This window comes from Staurois parvus, unplaced genomic scaffold, assembly GCF_062004578.1.
Source record: "Staurois parvus isolate SC_StPar_1 unplaced genomic scaffold, SC_StPar_1.0 ptg001769l, whole genome shotgun sequence".
Lineage (NCBI taxonomy): Eukaryota > Metazoa > Chordata > Amphibia > Anura > Ranidae > Staurois > Staurois parvus.
Genome location: NW_028319565.1, coordinates 544,401 through 560,012, shown reverse-complemented (window position 1 = coordinate 560,012; position 15,612 = coordinate 544,401).

Here is a 15,612-nt window from a genome sequence, read left to right as displayed (position 1 = left end):
ATCAGCAGGTATTCCAGATCTGGTTCAAGCTCTGAGACCGAACATAGCCTCTCTGTCTTCTCGCAGGTCCTCAAGGTTAGGTTCACCTTCATCGCCAAACACAAAATGATCTGTAAGGCTCTCCCACAGCAATCCAGGGCCACCAAAGTCATATCCCTCAGGAGAGCATTCTGTTGACACCCCTAAATATTTCTGCTCTGTGTACCATTGCAGAGCCCGATATCGGTTGTCCAGCTCTATCTCCTGCTGAACCAGCCTGTCCAACTCAGTCACCCATTGCTCCTGGGGTCGCTCTCCCAGGAATAGCATCCGTAACTTCTGATGGTCCCTGGCCAGTTCCCTTGGGCTTGGATAGCACTTGCCCTTATACATACCAGCAACCTGGAGGGCTCCACTCCAAAGCACCTTCTGAATCCGCTGCCTGAGCTCCAGGTACTCATCCGCAGACACAGTCCTTGGATATGTTGCAAGGACGATCTTGATCTTGAATCCCGGTGGTGGTTTGGATGTGTTCACAGCCAGGAAGCACAATCCCACTGCTGCCACCAATGTAATGGATCCAGACCCCGACTGCACTTAGGTACTTCCGTTAGGATACCGCTTCCCTGTCTGAACACCGACCACAGACACCACAGCAGAACATTCAAGACTAGACTACATCAGTCTCAAATTAAACCAGGAAATAGATTGTAAGCTCCAAAAAGCAGGGCCCTCCCATCCCTCTTTTATTGAACTGTATTGTCTCCCTTTATATTGTAAAGCGTGGAGCAAACTGTTGGCGCTATAAAAATCCTGAATAATAATAATAATAGACTACTTTATTTTAAAACAGATACAAAATATATACATTCAAGGGAACAATCGCCCCTTCCTGCATAATGACACAGTCCACACCCAGTAACAAGAGACACACCAGCAGAAGTCCCATCAGAGGGGAGGGCTGCCGGAAACACCCCCCACCAAGCCAATACACACAAACACATACATCCCATAATAGTTTGCTCCCAAGCAAGGCACACAATAGAACAATGGGATGCAACCACATGGCATTAAACAATCCACAACCCCCCACACCACCTATACAAGTCTACACAATATTAGGACATATCACCCTGCACCCCTAACAGGCACAGAGTGACTTACACATAATAGGGATACGTGGAGCTGAGACAGGGGTATCCCCACCTCTCCAAAGTGAGCTGTGTTCCATGGGCCCCCCACCCAAAGTGACTCCCATCACACCCATCATTGCCGCCTATCAGTGCCGTCTATCGGTGCAGCATCATCAGAACCTCCTCATCAGTGCCCACCAGTACTGCCACATCAGTGCAGCCTATTAGTGGCCATCAGTGCTGCTTATCAGTGCAGCCTCATCAAAGCACATCAGTCAAGGAGAAAAATTACCTGTTTTCAAAATTTAATAATAAAAACAAAGAAAACCTTATTTTTAAAAATTTTCGCTTTTTTCTTTTATAGTGCAAACAATAAATCCCCCCTAGTGGTGACTAAATACCACCAAAATAAAGCTCTATTTGTGTGAAAAAATGTATTTTGGGTGCAGTGTTGCATGACCGCACAGTTGTCATTCAAAGTATGAGAGCGCTGAAAGTAAAAAACTGGCCTGGGCAGTAAGGGGGTGAAAGTGCCCGGCAGGCAAGTGATTTAAGCCCCCTGTGTCAGTGGTGGTCAACTTTCTTGTTAAAGTGTACCTCACGTGTGGCTCCTGACATCACCAAAGAGCTGTACATAATATTCACTGAATGTAACACTACAAAGAATAGGTGGGGTGTGCTCTGGTTGCAGGGTTAACCCCATGTGAGTAGGATGATCGGGGCCAGATGTGTATGAGAGGGAAGCAGTGTAGTGCTGAGAGGCCGCCTGTCCTCACTGAGAGTCAAAGCCTGGACTCCAAAGGGAGCCATGAAAGGTGAGCCGAGCCTGGTAAGATGGAGGGTTATGGAGGTGACAAGAGAAAGACAATGGTCGGGGTTAGGGGAGCGGATGCGGATTCATCAGGTTGGACGCCTCGTCATGTCCTGAATGATCCTTCACCTGAGGGGGGGTGGCAGAGGGGAACGAAGAAAGGGCAGAGGAAGATGCCAGGTGTCTGGGGCCAATGTAGCAGCTCAGCTGTTGCTCCTTCCGGTGTTCCTCTCAGACTCAGTCCCTTAATGTAAGCCGGCTGGCGGCTTCTAATCACTGTGGAGTTTTGTAACTCTGTCTCTTCTTGTTGTTTCTCTGTCTGATTGATTAACACAGTTAATTTATATTTGGTTACTTTGAGATTGGTGCTGGTGGCATCTTATGGCACTTATTTTTGCAAATTAAAAGAAATTTTGCAGTTTCATGTTTTTCTTATTTATTATTTTCTACAGTTTTTTTTTTTATACATTATTTTTTTTTGGGGGGGGGGGAGGGTGCAAAATAGTCTAGCACCAGCCCTGTGTGGCCTCTAGGCCCAGGGTTGGACAGCAGGGCTTTATATCAAGAAATTAACCACCACTGTTGTTTGTGAATTTTTATAGAAATATGATTCTGTATATAGGGTGGAAAAAATGAATTCTAGCATGAAAAATAATGAATGAACAATCAAGTCATACCTGTATATACTATAGAGCAGGGGTAGGCAACCTTAAAGAGATGAGATCTACCTGAACAACATGGGAGAAGTCAAAGATCAATGGGCCCAGTGCCTCCTGACACCGGATTTAAACCTTTAATTGCCGTACTACCGTGTCACAATCGTGTACAATGCACAGCAAATCAGGTGGTGAGGGGGTAACATATCGCTTCCTCACCACTCTTCAAACACACCTGGACCGTTTTGCAGAGGAGTAGCACTGCCTGCTGCACTTGTGAAACAGCCCTTAGTTGCATCTGGCAGTGGCACTCTTAGGGCTCGTTCACATGTAATGTTGGGGGGGGGGGGGTTAAAATCCTGCAGTTGCGTCAGTTTTACCGACCCCCTAATCCCTACCCCCTTTAGCTGCAGAAGGAAGCAGCCAAAGTTGTACTCTTGCCACAGCAGGAATTATACCCCCTGTTGCTTTTGGTGGGTGCTACCACCTTGTCAGTCGAGACCCATTCAAGTAAATGGGGCCACTCTGCAAGTGTCCCATAACTGCACGCTTCTGTGGGGTCTGAGGAGTTAAAGCAGGTGGTGAGAAAGCAACACACCGATGCCTGTTTAACCCCTTGTTTGCTGTACTGCACAAGGTTTCAGGGCACTTGCAGAGAGGCCTCATTCACTTGAATAGGTAATACTTGGCAGGTGCTACACCCACCAACCATCACAGGGCGTAGGAGTCGGCACGAGCTTATGTCGCTCTCGCTCCCTACTACAGCTCCAACATTACAAATAGTCCCTCTGCATTGCACTCTGTTTGATGCTGTGGGACCCTGACCATGATCTACCAGTCACCTGGCCACGATCTACTGGCTGCTGACCCCCCACTATAGAGTTATTGATTTAGAAGTAATGATGGCATTATATCAACCTTTCTCAACCTTTTCACAGAGGAACCTTTGAAATAACATTCCAGTCTCAGGGAACCCCTGCTAAAAATGACTATATCTACAGCTCATGATACATTAGTGTGATGGTCAGTGGGAAGAATGTTCCTTACGTTTGTGGTCTTTGGGAAGAATTACCCCCTTACAGATAGCAAAAAAGATCAATGGTGTCAGTGGGAACTTACCTGAGAGCCATAAATTGCTCATCGCTCAAGAAATTCCCCAGCAACCTGTGGAGGAACCTTAGGGTTCCATGGAGACCTGGTTGAGAAACCCTGCTTTATAGGTTACAGGTGTTTGTGGGTCTAAACCAACACCTTGTTATTAAAGGAAGCACACAAAAAGAGGAACATATGCAAATTTATAATTTCCTCTATGATCATTTTGTTTCTGATATAAATCGATATTCCTGTAAAAATATTTTCTGTTTCTTTAGAGGACATCAAGAGGTTCTGCCACCAGCTGTCTCTGTATCAACATTCATCACTGAGGCTGATATACGAGTATTACAGAGATGAACTGATCTACATCCTGGAGAACTTGGACACGAAAGCTCTTCTCAGAGAACTAAAGTCTCGGAATGTCTTAAACACAGATGTAAGATAAAGATAGCAAAGACCTACCATGTGTTAACAAAAGCATGAAAATTTTACAAACGCCTATCAAATGTAAAATTCTCATTAAATGTATAAAATTTGACTTTCTCTGCGGAACACGGGGTGAAGATCTTAAAATTCCTGGTCTGACCAACTTCCAGGACATGAGGCTGACCGCCTTCTCTTCTCCACTTATTGCTTTGTAAAGCTCCAGGCAAATGGCTCATTTTATAGTTGATATACATACAGTACATTATGGCTTTATGTTATAAAGCGTTTCGTAAACTGTTGGCACTATATAAATTCTTTATAATAATTATTTTGGATCTGCTTTACCTGTCAAATGAATTATAAGTTTGTCCAATAAAGTCTTGAGATTTTCACAGAACATCTAGAAAGCAGAGCCAGACTGGTGACCTGACATTTCCTTTTGCATTTTAAGTGATTCTAAAGGCTTATTTAAAATAAATAAAAAATAACAAACATGTCTGTACTTATCTGCTGTGTGTAATGGTTTTGCACAGAGCAGCCTGGATCCCCCTCTTCTCAGGTCCCCCTCCGGCACTCCTGGCCCTTCCTTCCTGTCGGGTACTCCCATAGCAAGCAGCTTGCTATGGGGGCACCCGCTGCTCTGTGTATTATTCTTATTATTATTCAGGATTTATGGCGCCAACAGTTTGCTCAGCACTTTACAATATAACAGGAGGCAATACAGCAACAATACAGTTCAATACAAGAAGGATAGGAGGGCCCTGCTCCTTGGATCTTACAATGAAGGAGGGAGGGGTTAGTGGTACAAAAGGTAGTAACTGTGGGGGATGGACTGGTTGGAAGAATAGAAGATTCCATTATTAGCTGAGGGCAGGATAGGCTTCCCTGAAGAGAGAGGTTTTCAGAGATCACCTAAAAGTAAGCAGAGTAGGCGATAGTCTGATAAATTGGGGTAGAGAGTTCCAGAGGATGGGGGAAGCTCTGGAAAAGTCCTGGAGATGAGCATGGGAGGAGGAGACAAGGGAGCTAGAGAGTAGGAGGTCTTGCAAGGAGCGGAGAGTATGGTTTGGCGTGATATTTAGAGACAAGATCGTTGATGTAATTTGGGGCAGTTATAAATGGCTTTATATGTTATTGTTAGTGTTTTGAATTTTATCCGTTGGGCAACGGGAAGCCAGTGGAGGGATTGGCAGAGAGGGGTGGCAGATACAGAACGGTTAGTAAGGTGGATGAGTTTGGCAGCAGCATTCATTGCAGACTGAAGAGGGGATAGCCTGTGATGAGGTCAGCCAATGAGGAGGGAGTTGCGGAGGTTGGAGATGTTGTGGAGGTGAAGTCTACAAGATTTGGACAGTGATTGGATTTGGGGGTGAAAAGACAGATGGGAGTCTAGGATTACACCTAGTACCCTGGCATGAGGGGAGGGACTGATGGTTGTATGATTGATCTTGATGGAGAAGTCAGGGGAGGTGGCACGGGTTGGAGAGAATACTAAGAGCTCAGTTTTGGAAAGATTGAGTTTGAGGACGTGGAGTGACATCCATGCCAATTTGTCACTTAGTAGGTTAGTGATGCGAGAAGAGACTGAAGGGGTGAGGTGAGGGGTAGAAAGATAGATTTGTGTGTCATCAGCATAGAGATGGTACTTAAAGCCGTGGGAGTTTATCAAGTGACCAAGGGAGGAGGTGTAGATGGAGAAGACACACATGGAGCCGCCGCGGCTCAGCCCCACCCCCTCTTTCTTCTCATTGGCTCAGCCAATAAGGAGAGGGAACCTCGGGTGAGTCAAGACTCCAGTGCACATTGCTGGATCGAGAGGGGGCTTAGGTGAGCTGGGGGGGATGCTGCACATAAGTGTTTTACCTTCATGTATAGAATGCATGAAGGTAAAAAAACCTTGAGCCTATAAAACCACTTTAATTATTTCAGGTACTTCTATGGCACTGTCAATTTACACAGCACTTTACATATATACTGTACATTCACATCAGCTGCCGCCCTCAAGGGGCTAACAATCTAAGGTCCCAAACTCATACTAGGGCTAGTTTTTTTCACCAGTGGGAGGAAACTAGAGTACTCGGAGGAAACCCATGTAGCCACAGGGAGAACATTGAAACTCCAAGCAGGTAGTGCCATGTTTTGGATTTGAACCATTGACCCTAGTGCTGCCAGGCAGAAGTGCTAACCACTTAGCCACTGTGATGACCACATAGACTCTTCCAGTCTACCTGTTACTTGTGTTGCTCTTACTGAGCAAGAACTGTCCTCTGCTAACAATACCTAGTGTTTTTGAATATGCCATACCCCATTGTCCTCCCCTACTTTCCAGTTCTACCAGCAACTTCAAAAAGACAACCGCTAGACTGTTCAATGAGGCGGAGTGAATGGACTGCTGCTTTGTGCTTGGCTGCCTCTGCCTCTGTCGACGAGGAGAGGGAGTCCCGGGATAATTGAGACTCCAGTGCACATCGCTGGATTGAGAGGGGGGTTCGGTGAGTATTAAGGGGGGCTGGGGGGGGATGCTGCACAGAGAAGGTTTTTTTACCTTCATGCATAGAATGCATCTTGAGCCTTTACAACCACTTTAAGCAAACTTGTCACCACTCCACCCCCAGCCTGTGATTGGACAACGAATGAGCAGAAGCTCGCTGAAGAACTCATTTCTCTGGTCATTCTGCTCTTGCCTTCATTCAATATGTAGCTTCTCATCATATATGCACTGCAACACACTTGATTGGGTCTTAGGGCTGCCTCTCCTTCTTCCAGTATGGGTTCCACTGTACAGGGGTTTATACTGTATAAAGCTGATATCCAGTCAAATTCAGAAATTGACACAGCTGTCTTTAAAAGTAAATTTTTAAAAAAATATTTTTGAATAAATTCAAAACTACATAACACATTTTTCATTTATATCTGAGTGAAGTTCAGCTTTAACTAGTTGCCGACCGCAGATAGCCGAATGACGGCTGCACTGCGGCCAGCCAGTCCTGAGTGGATGTCATATGACGTCCTCCCAGAACACGCACCCGGCGATCTCCGTGATCGCTGTGTCCTACGGACACAGCTGATCACGTGATGTGGTAAAAGGCCAATCACAGCGGCCTTTTACCACGTGATCAGCGGTGTCCAATGACACGCTGATCACAGGGAAATGCAAGTGCCGGTTCTCGGCTGCACTTTCCTCACGCTGTCAGATCGTGAGGAAAGTACTGCCGAGAACCGGCAGTTGACAGTGCCCTGATGATCGGTGCCCAGCAGTGCCACCCACAAGTTCCGCCCACCTGTGCCCAGCAGTGCGCCCACTAGCTCCGCCCACCTGTGCCCAGCAGATCACCCACCTGTGCCAAGCAGTGCACCCACCTGTGCCACTCTGCAGTGTCACACACCTGTGCCCAGAAGTGCCACCTACCTGTGCCCAGCAGTGCCCACCCACCTGTGCCCACCAGTGCCACCCACCTGTGCCCACCAGTGCCACCCACCTGTGCCACCCACCAGTGCAGCCCAGCAGTGCTGCCAGTCAGTGCCACCAGTCAGTGCCCAGCGGTTGTGCCAGTCAGTGCCGCCAGTCAGTGCCCAGCAGTGATGCCAGTCAGTGCCGTCTATCAGTACCCATCATCAGTGTCACCTATCAGTGCCGCCTATCAGTGCTGCATATTAGTGCCGCCTATCCGTGACACCTCATTAGTGCTGCCTATCAGTGCCCTTTAGTGCTGCCTATCAGTGCCCATCAGTGCTGCCTCATCAACGCACATCAGTGAAGGAGAAAAATTACCTGTTTGAAAAATTTTATAATAGAAACAAAGAAACTTTTTTTTTTTTCAAATTTTTTGCACTTTTTTTATTTATAGCGCAAAAAGTAAAGTGCCCAGTGGCGATTAAATACCACCAAAACAAAGCTCTATTTGTGAGAAAAAAATGATCAAAATTTCATATGGGTACAATGTTGCATGACCGCGCAATTGTCAATCAAAGTGCGGCAGCGCTGAAAGCTGAAAATTGGCCTGGTAAATAAGGGGGTATAAGTGCCTGGTAGGCAAGTGGTTAAGCTTTGGTTAAGTCCAGCATCATACACAGTTGTCATATTAGGCCCATCTGATTTTTTCTGAATTTACACTAAGTAGGGTCAATTTTTGTTGCTTTGTCAAAATCTGTTATTTTCGCTGATAAAACTTCCATTTTTTTTTCTTCCTGCAATTTGAGAATATTTGAAAAAAATATATTTCTGCAATTCTTTGCTGAATATATGTACAAGGAGAATATGTCTATGTCTTAGAAATACAGGTCAGTACAAGAAGGACTGGGGGTTTCTGCCTTCGCTCACACCTTGTTACAAGATATTCAGGATCGGGGAAGAGAAGCTGTGATTGGACTCTGGGAATGTCTCTATGCACTACAGGAAGATCATCCTCCTCCTAATTTATTGGCCGTTCTGCAAGAAATCAGCCTGACAGGTAACACTGCTTTATCTGCATTTAATTTTGCTTTTTGTTTAAGTCCATACACAGGAGGAAGTGGAGAGCGGATTTGCCTGGAAGGCTATGTAAGCCTACAAGTAACAGTAACCAGCAAACCTGTAATATTCCACCCCTGGTAGCCATGGCACCTTAAGTCATGGCCTATTGGCTGTGTGAGTAATCCGGCCCTGGATACTGATTATAGCAGTGGTTGTCAACTCTCAAGGTAAAGGGAGCCTTAAATGCAGACCTCAATATCTCTAAGGGTGCAGCATATAGTTAATGCTGCAGAAAACTGTCACAGATGGAAGACTTGATGGAGGAAATGGTCAGAGATTGTTCTACAGAAGTCATGCTATAGGAGACAGTCAGAGACTAGGGACATGTGGCATGATACCACTAGACTTTACTACTATTAAGGGCCCTTTTACAAATCAATGCTCCCTCTACTGACTACTGGGGTCCAAGGGCCACACTTCAAATATCAATGGGCTGCATGAGTTCATACATGGACAAGGTTTTGTAGTGATTTGCACTATTATTAGTGCACTCGATCGTCCTAGACGCCCATTGAAAAGATAAGTTGCCTGTGGGATGTTGTTTATCATCTTTGTGAAGGCAGATGTCAAGTGTGAACAATTTGAGTATTTACCTCAAAATGACTAAATAATCCCAAACTGGTACATTACTGCAAGTTAGGCACGGGGGGTGGGGGGTTTGGGAAATGAATACAGTAACAAAAACCTTTTTTTTTTTTTTTAATCAGGTCATTTTTAGTAAACAATTTTTTATTTAACGAAAAACTATACAGAAAAATATTTCCACAGCAGAAGTAGAAATATTACTGAGACATCCAAAAAAGTACAGATAAAGCATACTATCTTTAGATCACGCCATAACAGATTTAAGGAACCTTGAGTTAAAGTAGTCTTCTTACAGAGGTTGGTTGTCCAAGAGTCCCATTAAAGAATTAACCACTTATATAATGTATCTCATTTAAACTAGAAGATGGTCATCCTCTCCAACTATTGGCAGAGCGTTCACCTAACTCCCTACTTCAGGTCCCAAGGACAATGTGGAATGGGTTGATAGATTGGAATCTAGCTATCGGGCTCATGTTTTCTGAAATGTTTTGGGGCAGCCCCTTTGTTTATATGTCAGCTCCTCCCTCCGTAGGTTGAAATGAATCACATCTATCCACTGTTTGTGCATTGCTGCTGTTGATAAGATCCATTTCTGTAATATGAATTTGCAAGCTCAATATAAAGATCTCGTCCATATTATGTGGACATCAGATGGGAGACTATCATCTGGGACAGCTCCTAATAATGCCACTTTTGGGTCAAGCAATACAGGTGTAGAGCAAAGTGTATTAAGGGTGGTTGAAATGGACTCCCAAGAACGAGGGTACTCTTAGCCGTAGCTGTGTATGAGGATAGCCATAGCTCATCAGGGACAATGCGGGGAGTCCGCTCTCCCCCAAGATTGTAATTTCTGCAGAGTATAGTGTACTCTGTGGATGAGGAACTTGGTTGTTACTTTGTCCTTCCTTTCTCCAGCCACATTCACCTTCTCCTATGTGCCACTGGTCATGCCAAGTCCCACTCTAACTAATCTTCCAGTGTTGCATTATCATCTCATGCTCAACCTCCTTAGCTGCAGCCAAATTCTAAACCACTTTATCTCTTTTATCCCAGTCCGGATGACTTTATGGTAGCCAGCGGGTAAAAACCCTGAATGAGAACTGTAACGGAATCGACCCCATCTGTGCTTGGGTACATCCGTTATAATACTGCTTCCCCGTCCGAACACTGATCACAGACACCACAGATTTGAAGCAAACCAAGAAATAGACTACTTTATTTTAACACAGATACAAGATATATACAGTAAGGAACAGAAGTATTTGAACCCCCTGCGATTTTGCAAGTTCTCCCACTTAGAAATCATGGAGGGGTCTGAAATTCACATTGTAGGTGCATTCCCACTCTGAGAGACAGAATTAAAAAAAAAAATTCAGGAAATCACATTGTATGATTTGTAAAGAATGTATTTGTCTCGCACTGCTGAACATAAGTATTTGAACACCTAAGAAACAGCAAGAATTCTGGCTCTCAAAGACCTGTTACTGTGCCTTAAAAAGTCCACCTCTACTCCACTCATTAATCTAACTTAGTAGCACCTGTCTGAGCTCTTTAAAGACACCTGTCCACCCCACAGTCAGTCAGACGGCAACTACTACCATGGGCAAGACTAAAGAGCTGTCAAAAGACACCAGAGACAAACTTGTGGACCTCCACAAGGCTGGAAAGGGCTACGGGGCAATTGCCAAGCAGCTTGGTGAAAATAGATCAACTGCTGGAGCAATTGTTAGAAAATGGAAGAGGATAAAGACGACTGTCAGTCTCCCTCGGACTGGGGCTCCATGAAAGATCTCACCTTGTGGGGTATCACTGATGATCAGAAAGGTGAGAAATCAGCCCAGAACTACAAGGGAGGAGCTGGTCAATGACATGAAGAGAGCTGGGACCACAGTTTCAAAGGTCAGTGTCGGTAGAACACTACGCCATCATGGTTTCAAATCATGCATTGCACGGAAGGTTCCCCTGCTCAAGTCATCACATGTCCAGGCCCGTCTGAAGTTTGCCAATGTCCATCTGGATGATCCAGAGGAGGCATGGGAGAAATTCATGTGGTCAGATGAGACCAAAGCAGAACTTTTTGGTCTAAACTTCACTCGTCGTGTTTGGAGGAAAAAGGATGATTTGCATCCCAAGAACACCATCCCTACTGTGAAGCATGGGGTGGTAATATCATGCTTTGGGGTGCTTTTCTGCAAAGGGGACAGGACGACTGCACTGTATTAAGGAGAGGATGAATGGGGCCATTTATTGTGAGATTTTGAGCAACAACTTCCTTCCCTCAGTCAGAGCATTGAAGATGGGTCATGGCTGGGTCTTCCAACATGACAACGACCCAAAGCACACAGCCAGGATAACCAAGGATTGGCTCCGTAAGCATATCAAGGTTCTGGAGTGGCCTAGCCAGTCTCAAGACCTAAATCCAATAGAACATCTTTGGAGGGAGCTGAAACTCCGTGTTGCTCAGCGACAGCCCCGAAACCTGACAGATCTAGAGAAGATCTGTGTGGAGGAGTGGACCAAAATCCCTGTTGCAGTGTGTGCAAACCTGGTCAAGAACTACAGGAAACGTTTGACCTCTGTAATTGCAAACAAAGGTTTCTGTACCAAATATTAAAACTGATTTTCTCAGGTGTTCAAATACTTATGTTTAGCAGTGCAAGACAAATAAATTCTTTAAAAATCATACAATGTGATTTCCTGAATTTTTTGTTTTTTAATTCTGTCTCTCAGAGTGGGAATGCACCTACAATGTGAATTTCAGACCCCTCCATGATTTCTAAGTGGGAGAACTTGTAAAATTGCAGGGTGTTCAAATACTTCTGTTCCTCAATGTACATTCAAGGGAACAACACCCCTCCCTGCATAATGACATAGGGCGGGACAATCTACCTTTAGTAACAAGAGACACACCAACAGACAGTCCCATCAGGAGGGAGGGCTGCTGGAAACACCCAGCCAATACATAAACACATAAACACATACATAGGGATATGGGAAGCTGAGACAGGGGTCTCCCCACCTCTCCAAATTGAGTTGTGTTCCATGGGCCCCCCCCCACCCAAAGTGACTCTTGTCACAAGAACACTAGCTGAAATGATTCTATTTGTGAGCTCTATTTAGGAGAAAAAATTAAATCTAGCACCACTAATCCATTCTCCTCTAGATGAATATAAATAATCATAATTATTTACTTTTTTAAGGTGAGCATCTGGTGGAGCAGATTCTGCTGGATGAACACGGTTGTTCACTGACTCCGGAGCTGAAAGGTAAATAGAGCATATATTGTGTTTTCAATTAAAAATATGATTAATTTTGTTGAAATATGTTCAAACATGTTGTTAAAATGTTTCCACTTAGAGTATGTAATCCCAACATTTCATATTCCTGATAAGTGCCTGCTGTACTATTCTCCCGTACCTAGTCTGAGGCTGATTTGATGAAAGGGCTTCCCTTACAGCTAAGTGCCAGGTACCCCTGAAGGTGAGAAAAGGGAATTCTAGGTTCAAAGAAGCACATGTACCGTTTAGGTAGATCTGCTGGAAGCTGTTTGCAGTAAAGTCAACCGGATAGCTGCCAGCTTTTGTGTCAAGACAGATGGCAGGACCTCAGTTACCACTGGTGAGGTAGTGGGACCAGGGCAGCGACCACAGGCAAGGTGGCACCCAAGGAAGAAGCAGAATCAGGCTGGCAGGAATGGACTGAAACAGCATAGTCAGGATGGTAGCTGAACTGAAAAGCAAGCCAGGGAGTAGGCAGGAATGTGGTCAAGAACAGAGAAGAGATCATTCACAGGGATCCAGTGGAGCAAGCAGAAGAGTAGTCAAGAGCAAGCCAGAGTCATGCATGGCAGAACGAGAAAAGCAGAGCCCTTAGAGCAAGCCAGGGTCAAAACCAGGGATCAGGCAGCAGGGAAGTCTATAGACAAGCGGAGTTGGTAACTGGTAACCAAGGAATACAGGAAACACAGGAGCAAGGAATAGTGGTAGCCGAAGATCATCCAGCAAAGTCTGAGTACAGCCACTGTCCTTATATAGGGCATTTGGTGCCAATTCTCGAAGCAGGTGTGCGTAAACATACGCAAGTGCGAATGTTCTTGCTGACTCAAATGTTTGTGCCATGTAAAGCATTGGTGACTATGCCAGGTCTTTTCCTTTTTTATTCTGCATCTCCTTTTCAGCACATGCTTATGTTTGTTCCAAATAGCACCCTGACAACCATGTACCTGTATGAAGTCTCCTGTTCTGTTTGTATTGCTTCCTTTCTAGGCATGAGAGCACAGCGCAGTCAGTTCTCTATTCTCTAACTATGGGAACTCGTGCTTGCTCTCCTCCAATCAGACTTGTCCTTACACCCCCCCCGCACAGCACAGCCATTCACTGAAAAAGTCAGTGTGCTGCTGTTTCTACACCTCCACCTCTCTGTTAGCTGCATAAGGAGCTTAGAGGGAATGTGATCATTTTCTAAACAAGGAAAATAGTTTTTCTTTTATCTACATGCAAATGTTTTATCTTTCATTTCTTTTTTGAACTGAATAGGTTGTTTTACAACGTAAGGACTTGCATATACTGTACTTTCATTGGGGCTTTTCTTTCACTGAGGAATTTTTAATTCAAGTCATAAAATGCATACATGACAAAATGGGTGTGACTGCTGCTGATATTCCATGGCAATGGGTAGGTCCACATTTTTGCTAGCTCTCTTTTCTACCAAAACAAATGGCTTTTAAAAAATGATGCTGCTTTTGTGGCCAATCCTTGGGTCTGTTGAATATCAGTTGCAAGAGGGGAGGATAGTTGAGTTCATATACAGTACATGGGCAAGGTTTTTTAGTGATCTGCACTATTATTAGTGCGCTCAGTCACCCTAGACTCGCATTGAAAAGAGATGTTGCTTGTGGGCAGTTGTTTACCAGCCTTGGGAAGGCAGATGTCAAGCATGAACAATTTAAGAGTATTAACCTCAAAACAACTAAATGATCAAAAACCAGTAAATTCCTGAACAATGGAAGGAAAGTCAAGGTAGGATTCAAAATACATAGGAGAAGGTCCGTGTACAGACCCATTTTATAATGTTGTTGGACTGTTGGTATGCCCTAGATGGTCAGGTTCATTTAAAAAGCTCTATTCACATGTTCTATTGGCTAGTCTCCAGGTTACGAACAAGCTAGGTTTTTAAAGTATTTTTACCTTCATACTTTCAATGCATGAAGGTAAAAAACCTTCTGTGTGTATCAGCACCCCCCAACACTTACCTGAGCTCCCTCTTCATCCAGCGATGTCCACGAGAGCCGCAGTTCTTTGGGAACTCTCACGACTGATTGGCTGAGGCAATGGCTCCTGCTGCTGTCAATCACAGTCAGTGAGCCTATCAGGAGAGGGAAGGGGTGGTACCGAGCAGCGGCTCTGTGTGTGAATAGACACGCAGAGCCGTGTTTCAGGAGCGCGCCTGCCTGGGTGCCCCAATATCAAACTGCTTGCTGTGGGGGCACCCGACAGGAGGGAGGGGCAAGGAGCACCAGAGAAGAGGAGGATCCGGGCTGCTCTGTGCAAGACTATTGCACAGAGCAGGTATGTATGACATATTTATTTAAAAAAAAAAAAACCCCAAGACTTTAGTATCACTTTAAGATGAATTTGCATGTAAGTTGGAACAGGTACATTTTTAAGGGTAAATCCAGACCCCAATTTTTTTTTAAGTGTTGGATAGCATAGGGAAGGGTTAACTGGCCATGCATTGATGTGGAATTGCTGACAGATCCACCAGACAGTAGGTGGCAGCATGCGGTGAGCAGCAAGATGGCTGTCTGGCTTTTTCTGGGACCAGCGTGACGTCACGCTGCCTCTGTTCTTAAGTACGAGTGTGACAGGAGTCACTTTGGGTGGGGGGCCCATGGAATCCAGCTCTCAATATCCCTCTTATGTGTAAATCACCCTGTGCCTGTTAGGGGTACAGGGTGAGCTGTCCTAAAATTGGGGTGGGTGGTTGTTGATTGTTTTGATGTTATGTGGCTGCATCCCATTGTTCTATTGTTTGGGTGCAAGCTATTATGGGATGTATGTGTTTAAGTGTATTAGCTTGGTGGGGGGGGGGTCTCTAGCAGCCCTCCCTCCTGATGGGACTGTCTGTTGGTTTGTCTCTTGTTAGTAAATGTAGATTGCCCCGCCCTGGGTCATTATGCAGGGAGGGGGGGTTGTCCCGAGTGTATATATCGTGTATCTGTGTTCAAATAAATGACTTCAAGAATGGTGTCGTCTAGTCTTGTATGGTCGGCTGTGGTGTTTGTCGATGTTCGGACGGGGAAGTGGTATTCTAACGGAAGTACTAAAGCGCAGTCTGGGTCGGTTCCGTTACAGTATGTAAGTCGGATGTTTGTAGCTTGGGGACTGCCTGTATAAAGGTAGAGTGAAAGTGGAC